General features: G+C 42.6%; 1 protein-coding gene across 1 annotated transcript in view; it reads left to right on the top strand.

Annotated features, from left to right (window-relative positions):
- The first annotated feature begins 10850 nt into the window (after positions 1-10850).
- LOC141259639 (amine sulfotransferase-like) overlaps positions 10851-15373 on the top strand; it is a 278373-nt gene continuing 273850 nt past the window's right edge. The window contains exon 1 of the mRNA XM_073675902.1: positions 10851-11028. The gene's annotated coding sequence lies outside the window, so the exon portion shown is untranslated. The remainder of the gene's footprint in view (positions 11029-15373) is intronic.

The raw sequence follows: 15373 nt of genomic DNA, 5'->3' as shown, positions 1-15373 counted from the left end.
AATAGACCAAATATTACCACCACATACAAGAAAAAAATACCGCCATACCATGGCTAGACCACATATTACCACCCCATAGTGACTGAATACTATAATACTAATCATTAATAAAAAAACACAATACTAATATTACCATAAATGTCATTATGCACAGGAGCTATGTACATAGTATAGAGTGTATAGTGTAATACAGGGATCACCAGTGATATTATACACTGGAGTGTATAGTATGTGACTCGCCCCCAGGGGGCTGGTGGCTGGTCGCCGGGGTTATCACGGTGGCTAGCCCAGGGCGGTCAGTGCACAAACGGGTATCAATTATCAGTAAAGGTTCAGAGAACTCGTGACGCCACCTGTGGTGTCTGGTGAAGGTCACCAGCGCTGCAACAGTCCTCTGAGGCAGGTGTCTAGGCAGCTAAAGATGGTACAGCTCCCCACAGGCGGTACGGGCCTCAGATGGATGGTGCGCTGGGCGTTGTGGTGCAAGGGGAGAAAGATGGCGCGGCAGGAGTAACGGACAGAGACAGGGGGGTTTTGCTTCATTACCTTTACTGGTACAGCTGTTAGGTATGGTCCAGGGTACTCCAGGTGAAGGGCGCACTTTTGGAGCGGGTATAAGGCCTCCTGATCCGTGTCTGTCTCTGTGTATGCTCCTGGCCAGCCTGCAACTGGGCCTAGCTTATGTGTCCTGCTTTTACTCCACCTGTTGCTCTGAAGTAGGACCTCCGGTTGGTAACCACTTTCCCTGGACGTCGGGGCCTTCGTGGTTCCTGGTCCTGTATGTGTCTAGCTTCAGGTTTGCCAGGGACTTGTAGTCTTCCTGGGATTCCGGTTATCCGTACTGGGTGTAAAGGGTCCCTGTAGGCTCGGACCTGATGTCCGGTTTGTATAACGGGGTGAGCTTACTATGCTCCTCTGCCCCCTTAGCTCCACTCTCCTTTTCTCCTCGCCGTCGGCCACGCTCGGGGCCCTCACTAGGCTTTAGTGCTGCTGGAGGCCTAGCTTGCCTCACACAGCAGCCTGCGTGCTGCTCTCCGAGCACGCTGCACTGTCACTGCAGACTAAACTCTAACCCGAACTGAGCTGCCTGGCTCCACCTTCCCTTTATATATCCCTATCAGGGCTCCCTCTGCTGGTATGAGGTGGAAGGTGGAGGTGTGTGAATGTAGTGAGGGCCTCTTGTGGAGAAATCCATCCATGCACCCTTCTGGGTTCTGTGGCACCATGCACAGCAGGGCGCCACATATGTAGTGTAGTATAGTGTAAGCATCCAGGTAACACACCGTCTCACCAGTGACATCTCTAATTGAAATCCTTCATATTCACTTTTCTCCTTCATCCAGCACAAATCGCCACCACTTCTTCCAGCCAGGACTCGTCTCTGCAGAAAATAACACAGTTATCTAGAGCAGTTTGCAAAGCATATTCCACATTTTTTCCCCAACTGCTACACTACACCAGATGAAGAAAAAAAGTGACATAGTGCCGCCCTGTGTAAGTTGTGTACTGGGAGTGTTCTTCAGGACACGGCGGAGCCACGGGGGCGACAAAACAAACTCTTACACAGTTTGATCTCAAAAGAACTATTTTACTTATTTAAGTGTATATTTTCACCACAACAATACAAAACATTTAAACTTTAAGCAAATGTGGCGCCCCTGCGGGTCCAGTTGCCACAGAGGTACTGCATCTCAGCCAGAGGTGTGGTACCCCACTCTTAGGTAAGGAGGATGCACTACCCGGGACCTGACCACTCGCATCCAACACTTCACCACTTCATAAGGGAAGGTCCAGATAGCTACTAACGTCTGGACCCTGTTAGGAAGGTGGAACTAAGTAGAGGAGGTGGGTGGAGGAAGTAGTTTAGGGGAGCACTGACAGAACAGTATAAGAGAAGGGTTGGTTGATCAGAGGACTGTGAGGAGTAAGGTCCTGACAGCGAAGGGGCCCAATAAAAGGGGCCCAGGAGGAGAGTGAGGAGAGAACACCGGAGCAGTGAGGAGGGCTCCAGAGTTAAAAGGGATCCTAGGGGCACGGTGAGTGTGGGATGCCACCCGTGCGCCCGAGTTCACGCTGATGTGGAGAGATCAGGGTGCAGGAGGGGATTGGCCCCAGACTAGTGGAGGACTACAAGACTCAGCTAGCAAACCGGAGTTTGTGGTATCTTCATGTGCCGTAGCCAAAATCCACACACAATCGCTGAAAATGTGGCCATATAGGACCAAGGGAACAGACCGGATGTCGCCCAACAGGGCCCGCGGCCACTGGCTCGGGACACTGTGTGTGAGGTGCAGGGCAGGAGAGAGAGAGCCAGCGCAGAGAGAGACAACCTGGGAAGGTACATAAGAAAGGGGTCCCGTTCAAGTGCACCTAAACTACCTGAGAGTTGACTGGATCACTTCCCTGGAGGACACAGAACGACGTGGGCGGTTATAATTTGGCGGTTGTAACCTGAAGCATCTTGGCAACTGTGAGTAAATACTTGAAGACTGCACCCCACTGTGTCCTCGACTTAATTACTGCGCCACCTGCCTTGCACTACACCAACAACATCTAACTCATCAATCACTATACTGTATGTTTTTCACCTAGTATACCCTGTTGATGACCTGTCATACATCTCTGCACGGACCGTTAGTGGATACGAGCCTATTGCTCCTCTCCATTCAAGCATTCCCCCTTTAAACTAGGGGATGAAGACTTCACTGTATGCTATTGTGCCTGTCTTGTGGACTATATTATAATTATATGTTCATATGATATCCTCCTTATTTATATATATATAAACATGAATTTTCTATGTATTACTATATATTTAATGGATTGATGATTATGTCTGCTCTGGCAGGAATGAAGTAATACAATGTATAGGTTCCCATATTTAGGAGCCTATGTTGACCTGCTGTTGCGTTCTTCTCCTGCCTTGACTCTGGCTGGTTATGCTGTGCGCATGCGTTCCGTGGGTTCCCCTTGTCTGGCACCCGCCAGGCTATCTTCTGCCCTCTGTCCAGTGCGTCACCACGCACGCGCGGGGAGCGTGATGACCTGGGCGCGTGCTCAGACGATGTGATACCTCCGGCGCATGCGCCACCTATAGCGTAGGTTTTCTCTCATGCGGTCATGTGGCGCATCACATGACCGCATTAGGCGCATACTTAAAGGTCCTTGCAGCGATCAGGAAATAAGCCTCTTGAGAAAGCTAATTGAATTGTAGGCGAAACGCGCGTCGAGGTGCTTCCTTGCCATGGGTTACTTCGTTCAGCACCTGCAGCTCCCTTTTCCACCTCCTGTTAAGGTGTTCTATGTGCATATATTATCCATGGGCACATCTTAATGTGGTGACTGACAGCAGTCTTACAAATATATATTGGCATTTGCCCTTAGGTGATGTTTATTCACATTTTTACTTTTATTTAGGCTCCCCCAACACACTGTGTATTTATCAGCTGTGCATATGGGGTTGTAAGATGCTTGGTCCTGGATTTTCCTGCTCCTGGGTGTCTCTGTTTGTCTGTGCTGTGTCCGAACTATTCATTATACTAAAAGTATTTAATAAAGATTATTATTTTTTACCGTATTGCTCCTTAGCTTTTCCTCCTTCTTGACAATGTTTTTGGAGTTGGTAGATTCATGCTGATGTTTGGCATTGTCCAATGATTCAGCAATGCTCGTTCTTTTTTGTGAACATAAGGCCGTTCTATGTATACTAGATATTGAACTATGTATGACTATATTCACCGCTAAATGGCCGTCACCGTAGTTTGTTTTGGGTATTCTCGATACAGTTGAGGACGAACTGTTCCTCTGTAAACACTATGGGAAGGGAAAAGGAAATTTATTTTGGGAAATAGAGGAAATACTTGTAAGATTGTAAATCCTCAGTCTTGTACCGCAGGCTAGCCTGTACTTTACATGCATACAATTAATCCAATTCTTAAGGTGTAAAATGGTAATAGGAGGCCAGTTTAGACAAGTACGCCAGCAGGTGAATCTATAAAAAAGTAAATACAGATTGCTTAGGTGCCACGCTGCATAGCACTGAGGTTCCAGCTGTTGACTAATGTTTGTGACGCACCCCCTGGGGCCGTGGGGTACTCGGTAGCTGGGCCGGTCCTTTTTGGGGATGTCACGATGGCAGTGACCCGGTCCGTGGCCCCGGGCGGTCAAATAAATGGAAAGTCAATTGCGGAATAAAGAAAAGGGGAATAAAGTTTGTGACACCACCCGTGGTATGTGGCTATAGGGGCCACTGCTGCAGTGCAGATCCACTGGAGCTGATGTTGACGCAGCAGAGATAGTGCAGCTCTCCACGGGCAGAGCTAACGTCCAGGGCAGTATACAGTGCTGGCCAAAAGTATTGGCACCCCTGCAATTCTGTCAGATAATACTCAGTTTCTTCCTGAAAATGATTGCAATCACAAATTCTTTGGTATTATTATCTTCATTTAATTTGCTTGCAAGGAAAAAACACAAAAGAGAATGAAGTAAAAATCAAATCATTGATCATTTCACACAAAACTCCAAAAATGGGCCAGACAAAAGTATTGGCACCCTCAGCCTAATACTTGGTTGCACAACCTTTAGCCAAAATAACTGCGAACAGCCGCTTCCAGTAGCCATCAATGAGTTTCTTACAATGCTCTGCTGGAATTGTAGACCATTCTTCTTTGGCAAACTGCTCCAGGTCCCTGATATTTGAAGGGTGCCTTCTCCAAACTGCCATTTTGAGATCTCTCCACAGGTGTTCTATGGGATTCAGATCTGGACTCATTGCTGGCCACCTTAGAAGTCTCCAGTGCTTTCTCTCAAACCATTTTATAGTGCTTTTGGAAATGTGTTTTGGGTCATTGTCCTGCTGGAAGACCCATGACTTCTGAGGGAGACCCAGCTTTCTCACACTGGGCCCTACATTATGCTGCAAAATTTGTTGGTAGTCTTCAGACTTCATAATGCCATGCACACGGTCAAGCAGTCCAGTGCCAGAGGCAGCAAAGCAACCCCAAAACATCAGGGAACCTCCGCCATGTTTGACTGTAGGGACCATGTTCTTTTCTTTGAATGCCTCTTTTTTTTTCCTGTACACTCTATGTTGATGCTTTTTCCCCAAAAGCTCTACTTTTGTCTCATCTGACCAGAGAACATTCTTCCAAAATGTTTTAGGCTTTCTCAGGTAAGTTTTGGAAAACTCCAGCCTGGCTTTTTTATGTCTCGGGGTAAGAAGTGGGGTCTTCCTGGGTATCCTACCATACAGTCCCTTTTCATTCAGACGCCGATGGATAGTACGGGTTGACACTGTTGTACCCTCTGACTGCAGGGCAGCTTGAACTTGTTTGGATGTTAGTCGAGGTTCTTTATCCACCTTCCGCACAATCTTGTGTTGAAATCTCTCGTCAATTTTTCTTTTCCGTCCACATCTAGGGAGGTTAGCCACAGTGCCATGGGCTTTAAACTTCTTGATGACACTGCGCACGGAAGACACAGGAACATTCAGGTCTTTGGAGATGGACTTGTAGTCTTGAGATTGCTCATGCTTCCTCACAATTTGGTTTCTCAAGTCCTCAGACAGCTCTTTGGTCTTCTTTCTTTTCTCCATGCTCAATGTGGTACACACAAGGACACAGGACAGAGGTTGAGTCAACTTTAATCCATGTTAACTGGCTGCAAGTGTGATTTAGTTATTGCCAACACCTGTTAGGTGCCACAGGTAAGTTACAGGTGCTGTTAATTACACGAATTAGAGAAGCATCACATGATTTTTCAAACAGTGCCAATACTTTTGTCCACCCCCTTTTTTAGGTTTGGTGTGGAATTATATCCAATTTGGCTTTAGGACAATTCTTTTTGTGTTTTTTCATTGAAGACAAATTAAATGAAGATAATAATATCAAAGAATTTGTGATTGCAATCATTTTCAGGAAGACACTGAGTATTATCTGACAGGATTGCAGGGGTGCCAATACTTTTGGCCACCACTGTATATGTTAAAAACAAATAACAAAACAAATAAAAATAAGAATTAAAAACAATGCCACGGAACTATAATACAGAGTCACCAGGAGAATAGAATCTTAACCGTATTTATAAAAATGGAGAAAAACTTAAAGCTTCATTAAGCCCCCTCGGGCTAGTCGTGTCCAAATTCACCATCCATCTGGCTTCCCTTTGAGCTAAAAGCTGTTTTATGTTACCGCCCCGAGAGCCAAGACGCACAACTTCAATACCATGCACTTGTAACGTTTTTGGATCACAACCATGAGATGTTTTAAAATGGCGTGGTAGGGTCTTGAGCTCACGGGGATCAGTCACTGTCCTAGCCACGTCAATGTCCCGCACGTGCTCGCGTATCCTCACACGGAGCTTCCTAGATGTCAACCCTATATATATCAAATTACATCCACAAGTGGCATAATATATCACATTACTAGTACCACAAGAGATGTAATGAGAGATTTTATATTCACGGGAGCCAACCGAAGATGTGAAGACGCCGCTGCACAGGACATTGGTGCAGGCAAGACAGTGACCACAAGGAAAGCATCCCACGGTTGGTCCGCAGGACCCAAATGGGTTGGGTATGTAGGGAACATAGTGACTGGACACTAATAGATCCTTCAAATTTCTAGCACAATGAGCTGTCATCAGTGGAAATTTTTTCAGGTGATCACGGAACGCCGGCTCTGGGCCAAAAATCGCTTCCCACTCATGGTTAAATGACGAGATGTAATGGATTTTGTCCTGAATCTCTTTCTTCTGTTTAACCAGACTGGGATATAAGAGCTAATTGAATTGTAGGCGAAACGCGCGTCGAGGTGCTTCCTTTCCATGGTTTACTTCGTCCAGCACCTGCAGCTCCCTTTTCGACCTCCTGGTAAGGTGTTCTATGTGCATATACTATCCATGGGCACATCTTAATGTGGTGACTGACAGCAGTCTTACAAATATATATTGACATTTGCCCTTAGGTGATGTTTATTCACATTTTCACTTTTATTTAGGCTCCCCCAACCCACTGTGTATTTATCAGCTGTGCATATGGGGTTGTAAGCTGCTTGGTGCTGGATTCTCCTGATCCTGGGTGTCTCTGTTTGTCTGTGCTGTGTCCGAACTATTCATTGTACTAAAAGTATTTAATAAAGATTATTATTTTTTACCGTATTGCTCCTTAGCTTTTCCTCCTTCTTGACAATAGTTCAATATCTGTCCAGTACTAAATTGCTGTGCTGTTCTCACAAGCAGATTCTGCTGAATTCCCTTCCAGAGCATCCTCTTCTGTTCAGGATATATTCCAGACTACCCCAGAGATGGCCACTCCACTTATTCTTGTCACGTACGTTTTCAACTGTCACTGGGAAAATCCCTGAGCACATTAACTAAGCCCCTCCCACACTGGAGCTAGACCAATCACCAACTCTCCTTTGGTTGTTGGGCAGATTTCACCGTTACTACCCTCTAACAGCATGCACTGAACTCCCTATCATCAATATATTAACTGCTTATTCTCCGTTTATAATCATGTAATATAATGCATTTTAAATCATTCACATTCGGAGAACAATGTTGTTTTATGCATCTTAGTCTGAAAAATACTAATCTTAAAGAGTGCTTAAAGGTCCGCTTTTTGAAGAAGCTTGTGCGAAACGCGCATAAGGGGGTATTTCTTAGTGGCTGATCGGTCTCTTTCCCCACTTGGGTTATGTTATTATATGTCTCCTGGGCATAGATGAATCATGATGTTACTGTAATTTAAGATGCACTAACCTCAATGCCCATGTCACACCATCTGTGGGACAGTCTACAAGCGCTCTTTAAGATTAGTATTTTTCAGACTAAGATGCATAAAAGAACATTGCTCTCCGTGTCTGTTATTTAAATAAATTATAACTGTTTGCTTGTAAAAAATCTTTTCACCACTTGGTGGCACCTTTATAATGTGTCTTTAGCGTTAAGCACTAAGCACTTTAGCTATATAAACTGCCTCACAATTAACATTAATAAAAATAAATTGTCAACTAATTGTTTACTATTTAGTGGGACAGTTTTATAGGTCAGTTTGTTCCAGACGCAGCAATACTGAATGTGTGTACTTATTTTTTATATAAAAATATTTTTTAATGGGTACAATATACAGGTGCATTTCACTAAATTAGAATATCATCAAAAAGTTAATTTATTTCAGTTCTTCAACACAAAAAGTGAAACTCATATATTATATACAGTCATTACAAACAGAGCGATCTATTTCAAGTGTTTATTTCTGTTAATGTTGATGATTATGGCTTACAGACAATGAAATAAATGAACTTTTTGATGATATTCTAATTTAGTGAGATGCACCTTTATATATTTCTATTATTTTGTGATTTTTTTAAATATATTTTTACATTTTCTTTTTCACTTGTTTTTACTTTATCCCACGATGGGACTTTCACTTTCTGCAGACTATTTGTTGTAAAGCACTGCAATTACAGACAAATTTGCTACATCATGCATGGTATAGCAACTTTGCTAGCAATGATCAGGCCCCCGCAATGACGTTACGGGGGTGCCCATCCAAGGGCAGAGGAGGCTTCCTCCCTCCCTCTGCTCTCTAAATGATGCGATCGATTCCGATCAGAATATTTAGGGGGTTAAAGTGCTGGGAGCGGTGCAGCACTGATCCTGGCACTGGGTGCCGAGTGTCAGCTGATTCTGACATCTGACACCCGGCACTCAGTGCCAGAAGCATTGCTGCACCACTCCCGGCACTTTAACCCCCTAAATGCTGTGATTTAAATCGATCACAGCATTTAGAGAGTAGACAGAGGAAGCCTTGCATGCGCCCAGTCCCTGTATGCAGGCAATCGCCATGACTTATCTATATGTCCAAGGTCTTTAAGTACCAGACAACCTGGAAATATGGATACATCTAAGGTTGTAAAGGGATTAATTAAACATGAATGTCTACATTTCAATTGCATCTAAGTTGTTTCATTTTAAATCCAAAATATAAATAGTGGCATGCAGAGCCCAAATGACAAGGACCCGGTCACTGTCCAAATATTTCTTGACCTAACTGTATATACGTATATATATATACATACATTCATATATACAGTACAGACCAAAAGTTTGGACCCATCTGCTAATTTAAAGATTTTTCTGTATTTTCATGACTCTGAAAATTGTACATTCACACTGAATGTATCAAAACTATGAATTAACACATGTGGAATTATATACTTAACAAAAAAGTGTGAAACAACTGAAAATATGTCTTATATTCTAGGTTCTTCAAAGTAGCCACCTTTTGCTTTGATGACTGCTTTGCACACTCTTGACATTCTCTTGATGAGCTTCAAGAGGTAGTCACCGGAAATGGTCTTCCAACAATCTTGAAGGAGTTCCCAGAGATGCTTAGCACTTGATGGCCCTTTTGCCTTCACTCTGCGGTCTAGCTCACCCCAAACCATCTCGATTGGGTTCAGGTCTGGTGACTGTGGAGTCCAGGTCATCTGGCGTAGCACCCCATCACTCTCCTTCTTGGTCAAATAGCCCTTACACAGCCTGGAGGTGTGTTTGGGGTCATTGTCCTGTTGAAAAATAAATGATGGTCCAACTAAACGCAAACCCGATGGAATAGCATGCCGCTGCAAGATGCTGTGGTAGCTATGCTGGTTCAGTATGCCTTCAATTGTGAATAAATCCCCAACAGTGTCACCAGCAAAGCACCCCCACACCATCACACCCCCTCCTCCATGCTTCACGGTGGTAACCAGGCATGTAGAGTTCATCCGTTCACCTTTTCGGCGTCGCACAAAGACTCGGTGGTTGGAACCAAAGATCTCAAATTTGGACTCATCAGAGCAAAGCACGGATTTCCACTGGTCTAATGTCCATTCCTTGTGTTCTTTAGCCCAAACAAGTCTCTTCTGCTTGTTGCCTGTCTTTAGCAGTTGTTTCCTAGCAGCTATTTTACCATGATGGCCTGCTGCACAAAGGCTCATCTTAACAGTTGTTGAAGAGATGTGTCTGCTGCTAGAACTCTGTGTGGCATTGACCTGGTCTCTAATCTGAGCTGCTGTTAACCTGTGATTTCTGAGGCTGGTGACTCAAATAAATTTATCCTCAGAAACAGAGGTGACTCTTTGTCTTCCTTTCATTGGGCGGTCCTCATGTGAGCCAGTTTCTTTGTAGCGCTTGATGGTTTTTGCAACTGCACTTGGGGACACTTTCAAAGTTTGCCCAATTTTTCAGACTGACTGACCTTCATTTCTTAAAGTAATGATGGCCATATGTTTTTCTTTACTTAGATGCTTTTTTTCTTGCCATAATACAAATTCTAACAGTCTATTCAGTAGGACTATCAGCTGTGTATCCACCAGAGTTCTGCACAACACAACTGATGGTCCCAACCCCATTTATAAGGCAAGAAATCCTAATTATTAAAACTGACAGGGCACACCTGTGAAGTGAAAACCATTTCCGGTGACTACTTCTTGAAGCTCATCAAGAGAATGCCAAGAGTGTGCAAAGCAGTCATCAAAGCAAAAGGTGGCTACTTTGAAGAACCTAGAATATAAGACATATTTTCAGTTGTTTCACACTTTTTTTATTAAGTATATAATTCCACATGTGTTAATTCATAGTTTTGGTGCCTTCAGTGTGAATGTACAATTTTCATAGTCATGAAAATACAGAAAAAAAAAGAGAAGGTGTGTCCAAACTTTTGGTCTGTACTGTATATATATGCATATATATATATGACTGTAGGGAATAGAGTAGAAGTTTCTGGTGTAGAAACAGCAAACTCCACAGATGCTGCGGAGGATTATTTATCCCATGTGATACAAGAGAGAATGAGGAGGTGACAGAGCAGCCAGAAGGAGGTGGACAATGTAGAATGCTGCGTATTGGGCAGAGTCGCTTCTTTGACATGCAGATGAGCACAGAAAGGAGGGAAAGGAATGATTGGAGCTGTCGTTTTCATAAGTCATAAAAAGGATGTTGCAGATATGCAAACATCAGCTGGGTATAGAAGAGCAGGGAAAGGTACGTGCCAAAAGATTACAAAATTTAGTTGGAGGATTCGTAGTCATACCTTATGTAGATTGCATACATTTTAAAAAAGTTTGTGCGCTGGCCTAATACTTTGGTTGTTTGTCCTTTTGGGATTCACTTACTTAGCGGTGGGCAGCCTGCCTGATCTAATAGTATGGATGTGACAAATAGTCTGTTGGCCAGCATGGTGCACTACACATATCTGTGTCTGGCACCTTATACAAGCCTTATTTTTATGCATTTCTAATATTAAGGAGCCTCTTTCTCACAGATAACAGTCGTATGACTGGCTGTTAACCAGTATTTTGCACATGTGCAGTTTCCATGGACCACCATATACAGGTGGATCTCACAAAATTAGAATATCATCAAAAAGTTAATTTATTTCAATTCTTCAATACAAAAAGTGAAACTCATATATTATATAGAGTCATTACAAACAGAGTGATCTATGTCCAGTGTTTATTTATGTTATTGTTGATGATTATGGCTTACAGTCAATGAAAACACAAAAGTCATTATCTCAGTAAATTAAAATAATTAACAAAAAACATCTGTAAAGGCTTCCTAAGCATTTAAATAGGTCCCTTAGTCTGTTTCAGTAGACTCCACGATCATGGGGAAGACTGCTGACTTGACAGATGTCCAGAAGGCAGTCATTGACACACTGCACAAGGTCCCAGAGTCATTACAAACAGAGTGGTCTATTTCAAGCATTTATTTCTGTTAATGTTGATGATTATAGCTTACAGCCAATGAAAACACAAGTCGTTATCTCAGTAAATTAGAATACTTTATAACAACAGCTTGAAAAATGTTTTTAAAATCCGAAATGTTTGACTACTGAAATGTATGTTCAGTACATGCACTCAATACTTGGTCAGATATCCTTTTGCATCAATTACTGCATCAATGCGGCGTGGCACAGAGGAGATTAGTCTGTGGCACTGCTGAGGTGTTATGGAAGCCCAGGTTGCTTTGATAGCAGCCTTCAGCTCATCTGCATTGTTGGGTCTGGTGTCTCTCATCTTCCTCTTGACAATACCCGATAGATTCTCTAAGGGGTTAAGGTCAGACGAGTTTGCTGGCCAATCAAGCACAGTGATACTGTTGTTTTTAAACCAGGTATTGGTACTTTTGGCAGTGTGGACAGGTGCCAAGTCCTGCTGGAGAATGAAATTTCCATCTCAAAAAAGCTTGTCGGCAGAGGGAAGTATGAAGTGCTCTAAAATTTCCTGGTAGACGGCTGCGCTGACTTTGGTCTTGATAAAACACTGTGAAAATACACCAACAGATGACATGGCTCCCCAAACCATCACTGATTGTGGAAACTTCACACTAGTCCTCAAGCAGCTTGGATTTTGTACCTCTCCACTCTTCCTCCAGACTCTGGGACCTTGATTTCCAAATAAAAATTGGAACTCTAGGACCTTGTGGATTGTGTCAATGACAGCCTTCTGGACATCTGTCAAGTCAGCAGTCTTCTCCATGATTGTGGAGCCTACTGAAACAGACTAAGGGACCTTTTTAAATGCTTAGGAAGCCTTTGCAGATGTTTTTTGCTATTTATTTTAATTTACTGAGATAATGATTTTTGTGTTTTCATTGGCTGTAAGCCATAATCATCAACATTAACAGAAATAAACATTTGAAATAGATCACTCTGTTTGTAATGACTCTATAATATAATATATACAGTCATATGAAAAAGTTTGGGCACCCCTATTAATCTTAAGCTTAATGTTTTATAAAAATTGGTGTTTTTGCAACAGCTATTTCAGCTTGATATATGTAATAACTGTTGGACACAGTAATGTTTCTGCCTTGAAATGAGGTTTATTGTGCTAACAGAAAATGTGCAATCTGCATTCAAACAAAATTTGACCTGTGCATAAGTATGGGCACCCTTATCATTTTCTTGTTTTAAATACTCCTGCCTACTTTTTACTGACTTACTAAAGCACTTTTTTTGGTTTTGTAACCTCATTGAGCTTTGAACTTTATAGCCAGGTGTATGCAATCATGAGAAAAGCTACTTAAAGTGGCCACTTGCAAGTTGTTCTCCTGTTTGAATCTCCTCTGAAGAGTGGCATCATGGGCTCCTCAAAACAACTGTTAAATGATCTGAAAACAAAGATTATTCAACATAGTTGTTCAGGGGAAGGATACAAAAAGCTGTCTCAGACATTTAACCTGTCAGTTTCCACTGTGAGGAACATAGTAAGGAAATGGAAGAACATAGGGACAGTTCTTGTTAAGGCCAGAAGTGTCAGGACAAGAAAAACATCAGAAAGGCAGAGAAGAAGAATGGTGAGATCAGTCAAGGACAATCCTCAGACCACCTCCAGAGAGCTGCAGCATCAACTTGCTGCAGATGGTGTCACTGTGCATCGGTCAACTATACAACGCACTTTGCACAAGGAGAAGCTGTATGGGAGAGTGATGCGAAAGAAGCCGTTTCTGCAAGTACGCACAAACAGAGTCGGCTGAGGTATACAAAAGCACATTTGAAGAAGCCTATTTCTTTTTGGAAGAAGGTCCTGTGGACTAATGAAACCAAGATTGAGTTGTTTGGTCATACAAAAAGGCGTTATGCATGGTGGCAAAAAAACACAGCATTCCAAGAAAAACACTTGCTACCCACAGTAAAATTTGGTGGAGGTTCCATCATGCTTTGGGGCTGTGTGGTCAATGCCGGCACTGGGAATCTTGTTAAAGTTGAGGGACGCATGGATTCCACTCAGTATCAGCAGATTCTTGGCAATAGTGTTCAAGAATCAGTGATAAAGTTGAAGTTACGCAGTGGATGGATCTTTCAGCAAGACAATGATCCAAAACACCGCTCCAAATCTACTCAGGCATTCATGCAGAGGAACAATTACAATGTTCTGGAATGGCCATCCCAGTCCCCAGACCTGAATATCATTGAACATCTGTGGGATCATTTGAAGAGGCTGTCCATGCTCGGCGACCATCAAACTTAACTGAACTGGAATTGTTTTGTAAAGAGGAATGGTCAAAAATACCTTCATCCAGGATCCAGGAACTCATTAAAAGCTACAGGAAGCGACTAGAGGCTGTTATTTTTGCAAAAGGAGGATCTACTAAATATTAATGTCACTTTTCTGGTGGGGTGCCCATACTTATGCACCTGTCAAATTTTGTTTGAATGCAGATTGCACATTTTCTGTTAGTACAATAAACCTCATTTCAAGGCAGAAACATTACTGTATCCAACAGTTATTACATATATCAAACTGAAATAGCTGTTGCAAAAACACCAATTTTTATAAAACATTAAGCTTAAGATTAATAGGGGTGCCCAAACTTTTTCATATGACTGTATATATATATATATATTTATAATATATCAGGTTCATTTTTTTGTATTGAAGAACTAAAATAAATTAACTTTTGATTATATTCTAATTTAGTGAGATGCACCTGTATCATGGGGTCTTGTCTACATTCTTCAGTATTGCATATTGTAGCCACATGGCTCCCCTACAGCATTACATGGCAGCAGAGTTCACACTGCACATTTGCCTGCAGGGTAAAAATACTCCTCTTATTAATTTTGAGGAATATAGCATTTTTAGAGAAGTAGTATGTGGTTGTTGTTTGCAGGCATGACTGCACACACTTTGAATGTGCTGTTCCAACACCCAGTATACAGCTTTCCTTGTTTCCAGTCTGCACTGTTATTTAAAACTGTCTCTGATAACAGTACGGTGGGAACATTCATGGGAATCACGTATACCATGTACCAGGCTGGTTTCTCCCGGAATACAGCGAGCCGAGGATAAAGAACATGACCAGACAATTTGTCAAGGAAATACTTTTTGCTAACAATGGAACCTGAGTTACCCCATCAACACAAGAAAGAAATACCTAGCCCAGGTCTGCTAGGACCCCTGCAGTGCACAACCAATTCGCCCAGGATGTTCTGTCGGATAGACTATAATTTGCCTGACCTTTGGTTCCGCCTAATGTGATAACTGAGAGTTAACCAAGGGCAAAGGTGTAATTAGATGGGTGCAAGAGACAATCCCTGCAGTGGTGCAGCACATAGAATCACAAACTTATCAATTCTCTAAGATTACAATTTTGTTAAGCTATATGTATACAAGTTCCCCCTAATGAGGTGAGTATTTAGCTCTGATTATACAGTTCTACAAACAAACAATGTCTCTAGTTGAGAATCTAAGTTTGGCACCAAACTCTTTCTAAGTCTGTATGCACACTCCCACCGGGATCCCTGTGGTGGGGCCTGAGTTCAGGACTTACCAGCCATAACTTGTTCACTGAGGAGGCTGGCTTATTGTCCCTTTGACTG

Source organism: Phyllobates terribilis, unplaced genomic scaffold (genome assembly GCF_046119375.1).
Source record: "Phyllobates terribilis strain yellow unplaced genomic scaffold, ASM4611937v1 Scaffold_3__8_contigs__length_932513732, whole genome shotgun sequence".
NCBI lineage: Eukaryota > Metazoa > Chordata > Amphibia > Anura > Dendrobatidae > Phyllobates > Phyllobates terribilis.
Note: the sequence above shows the minus strand (reverse complement) of the source record. Positions and strands in the feature narration are given on the sequence as shown.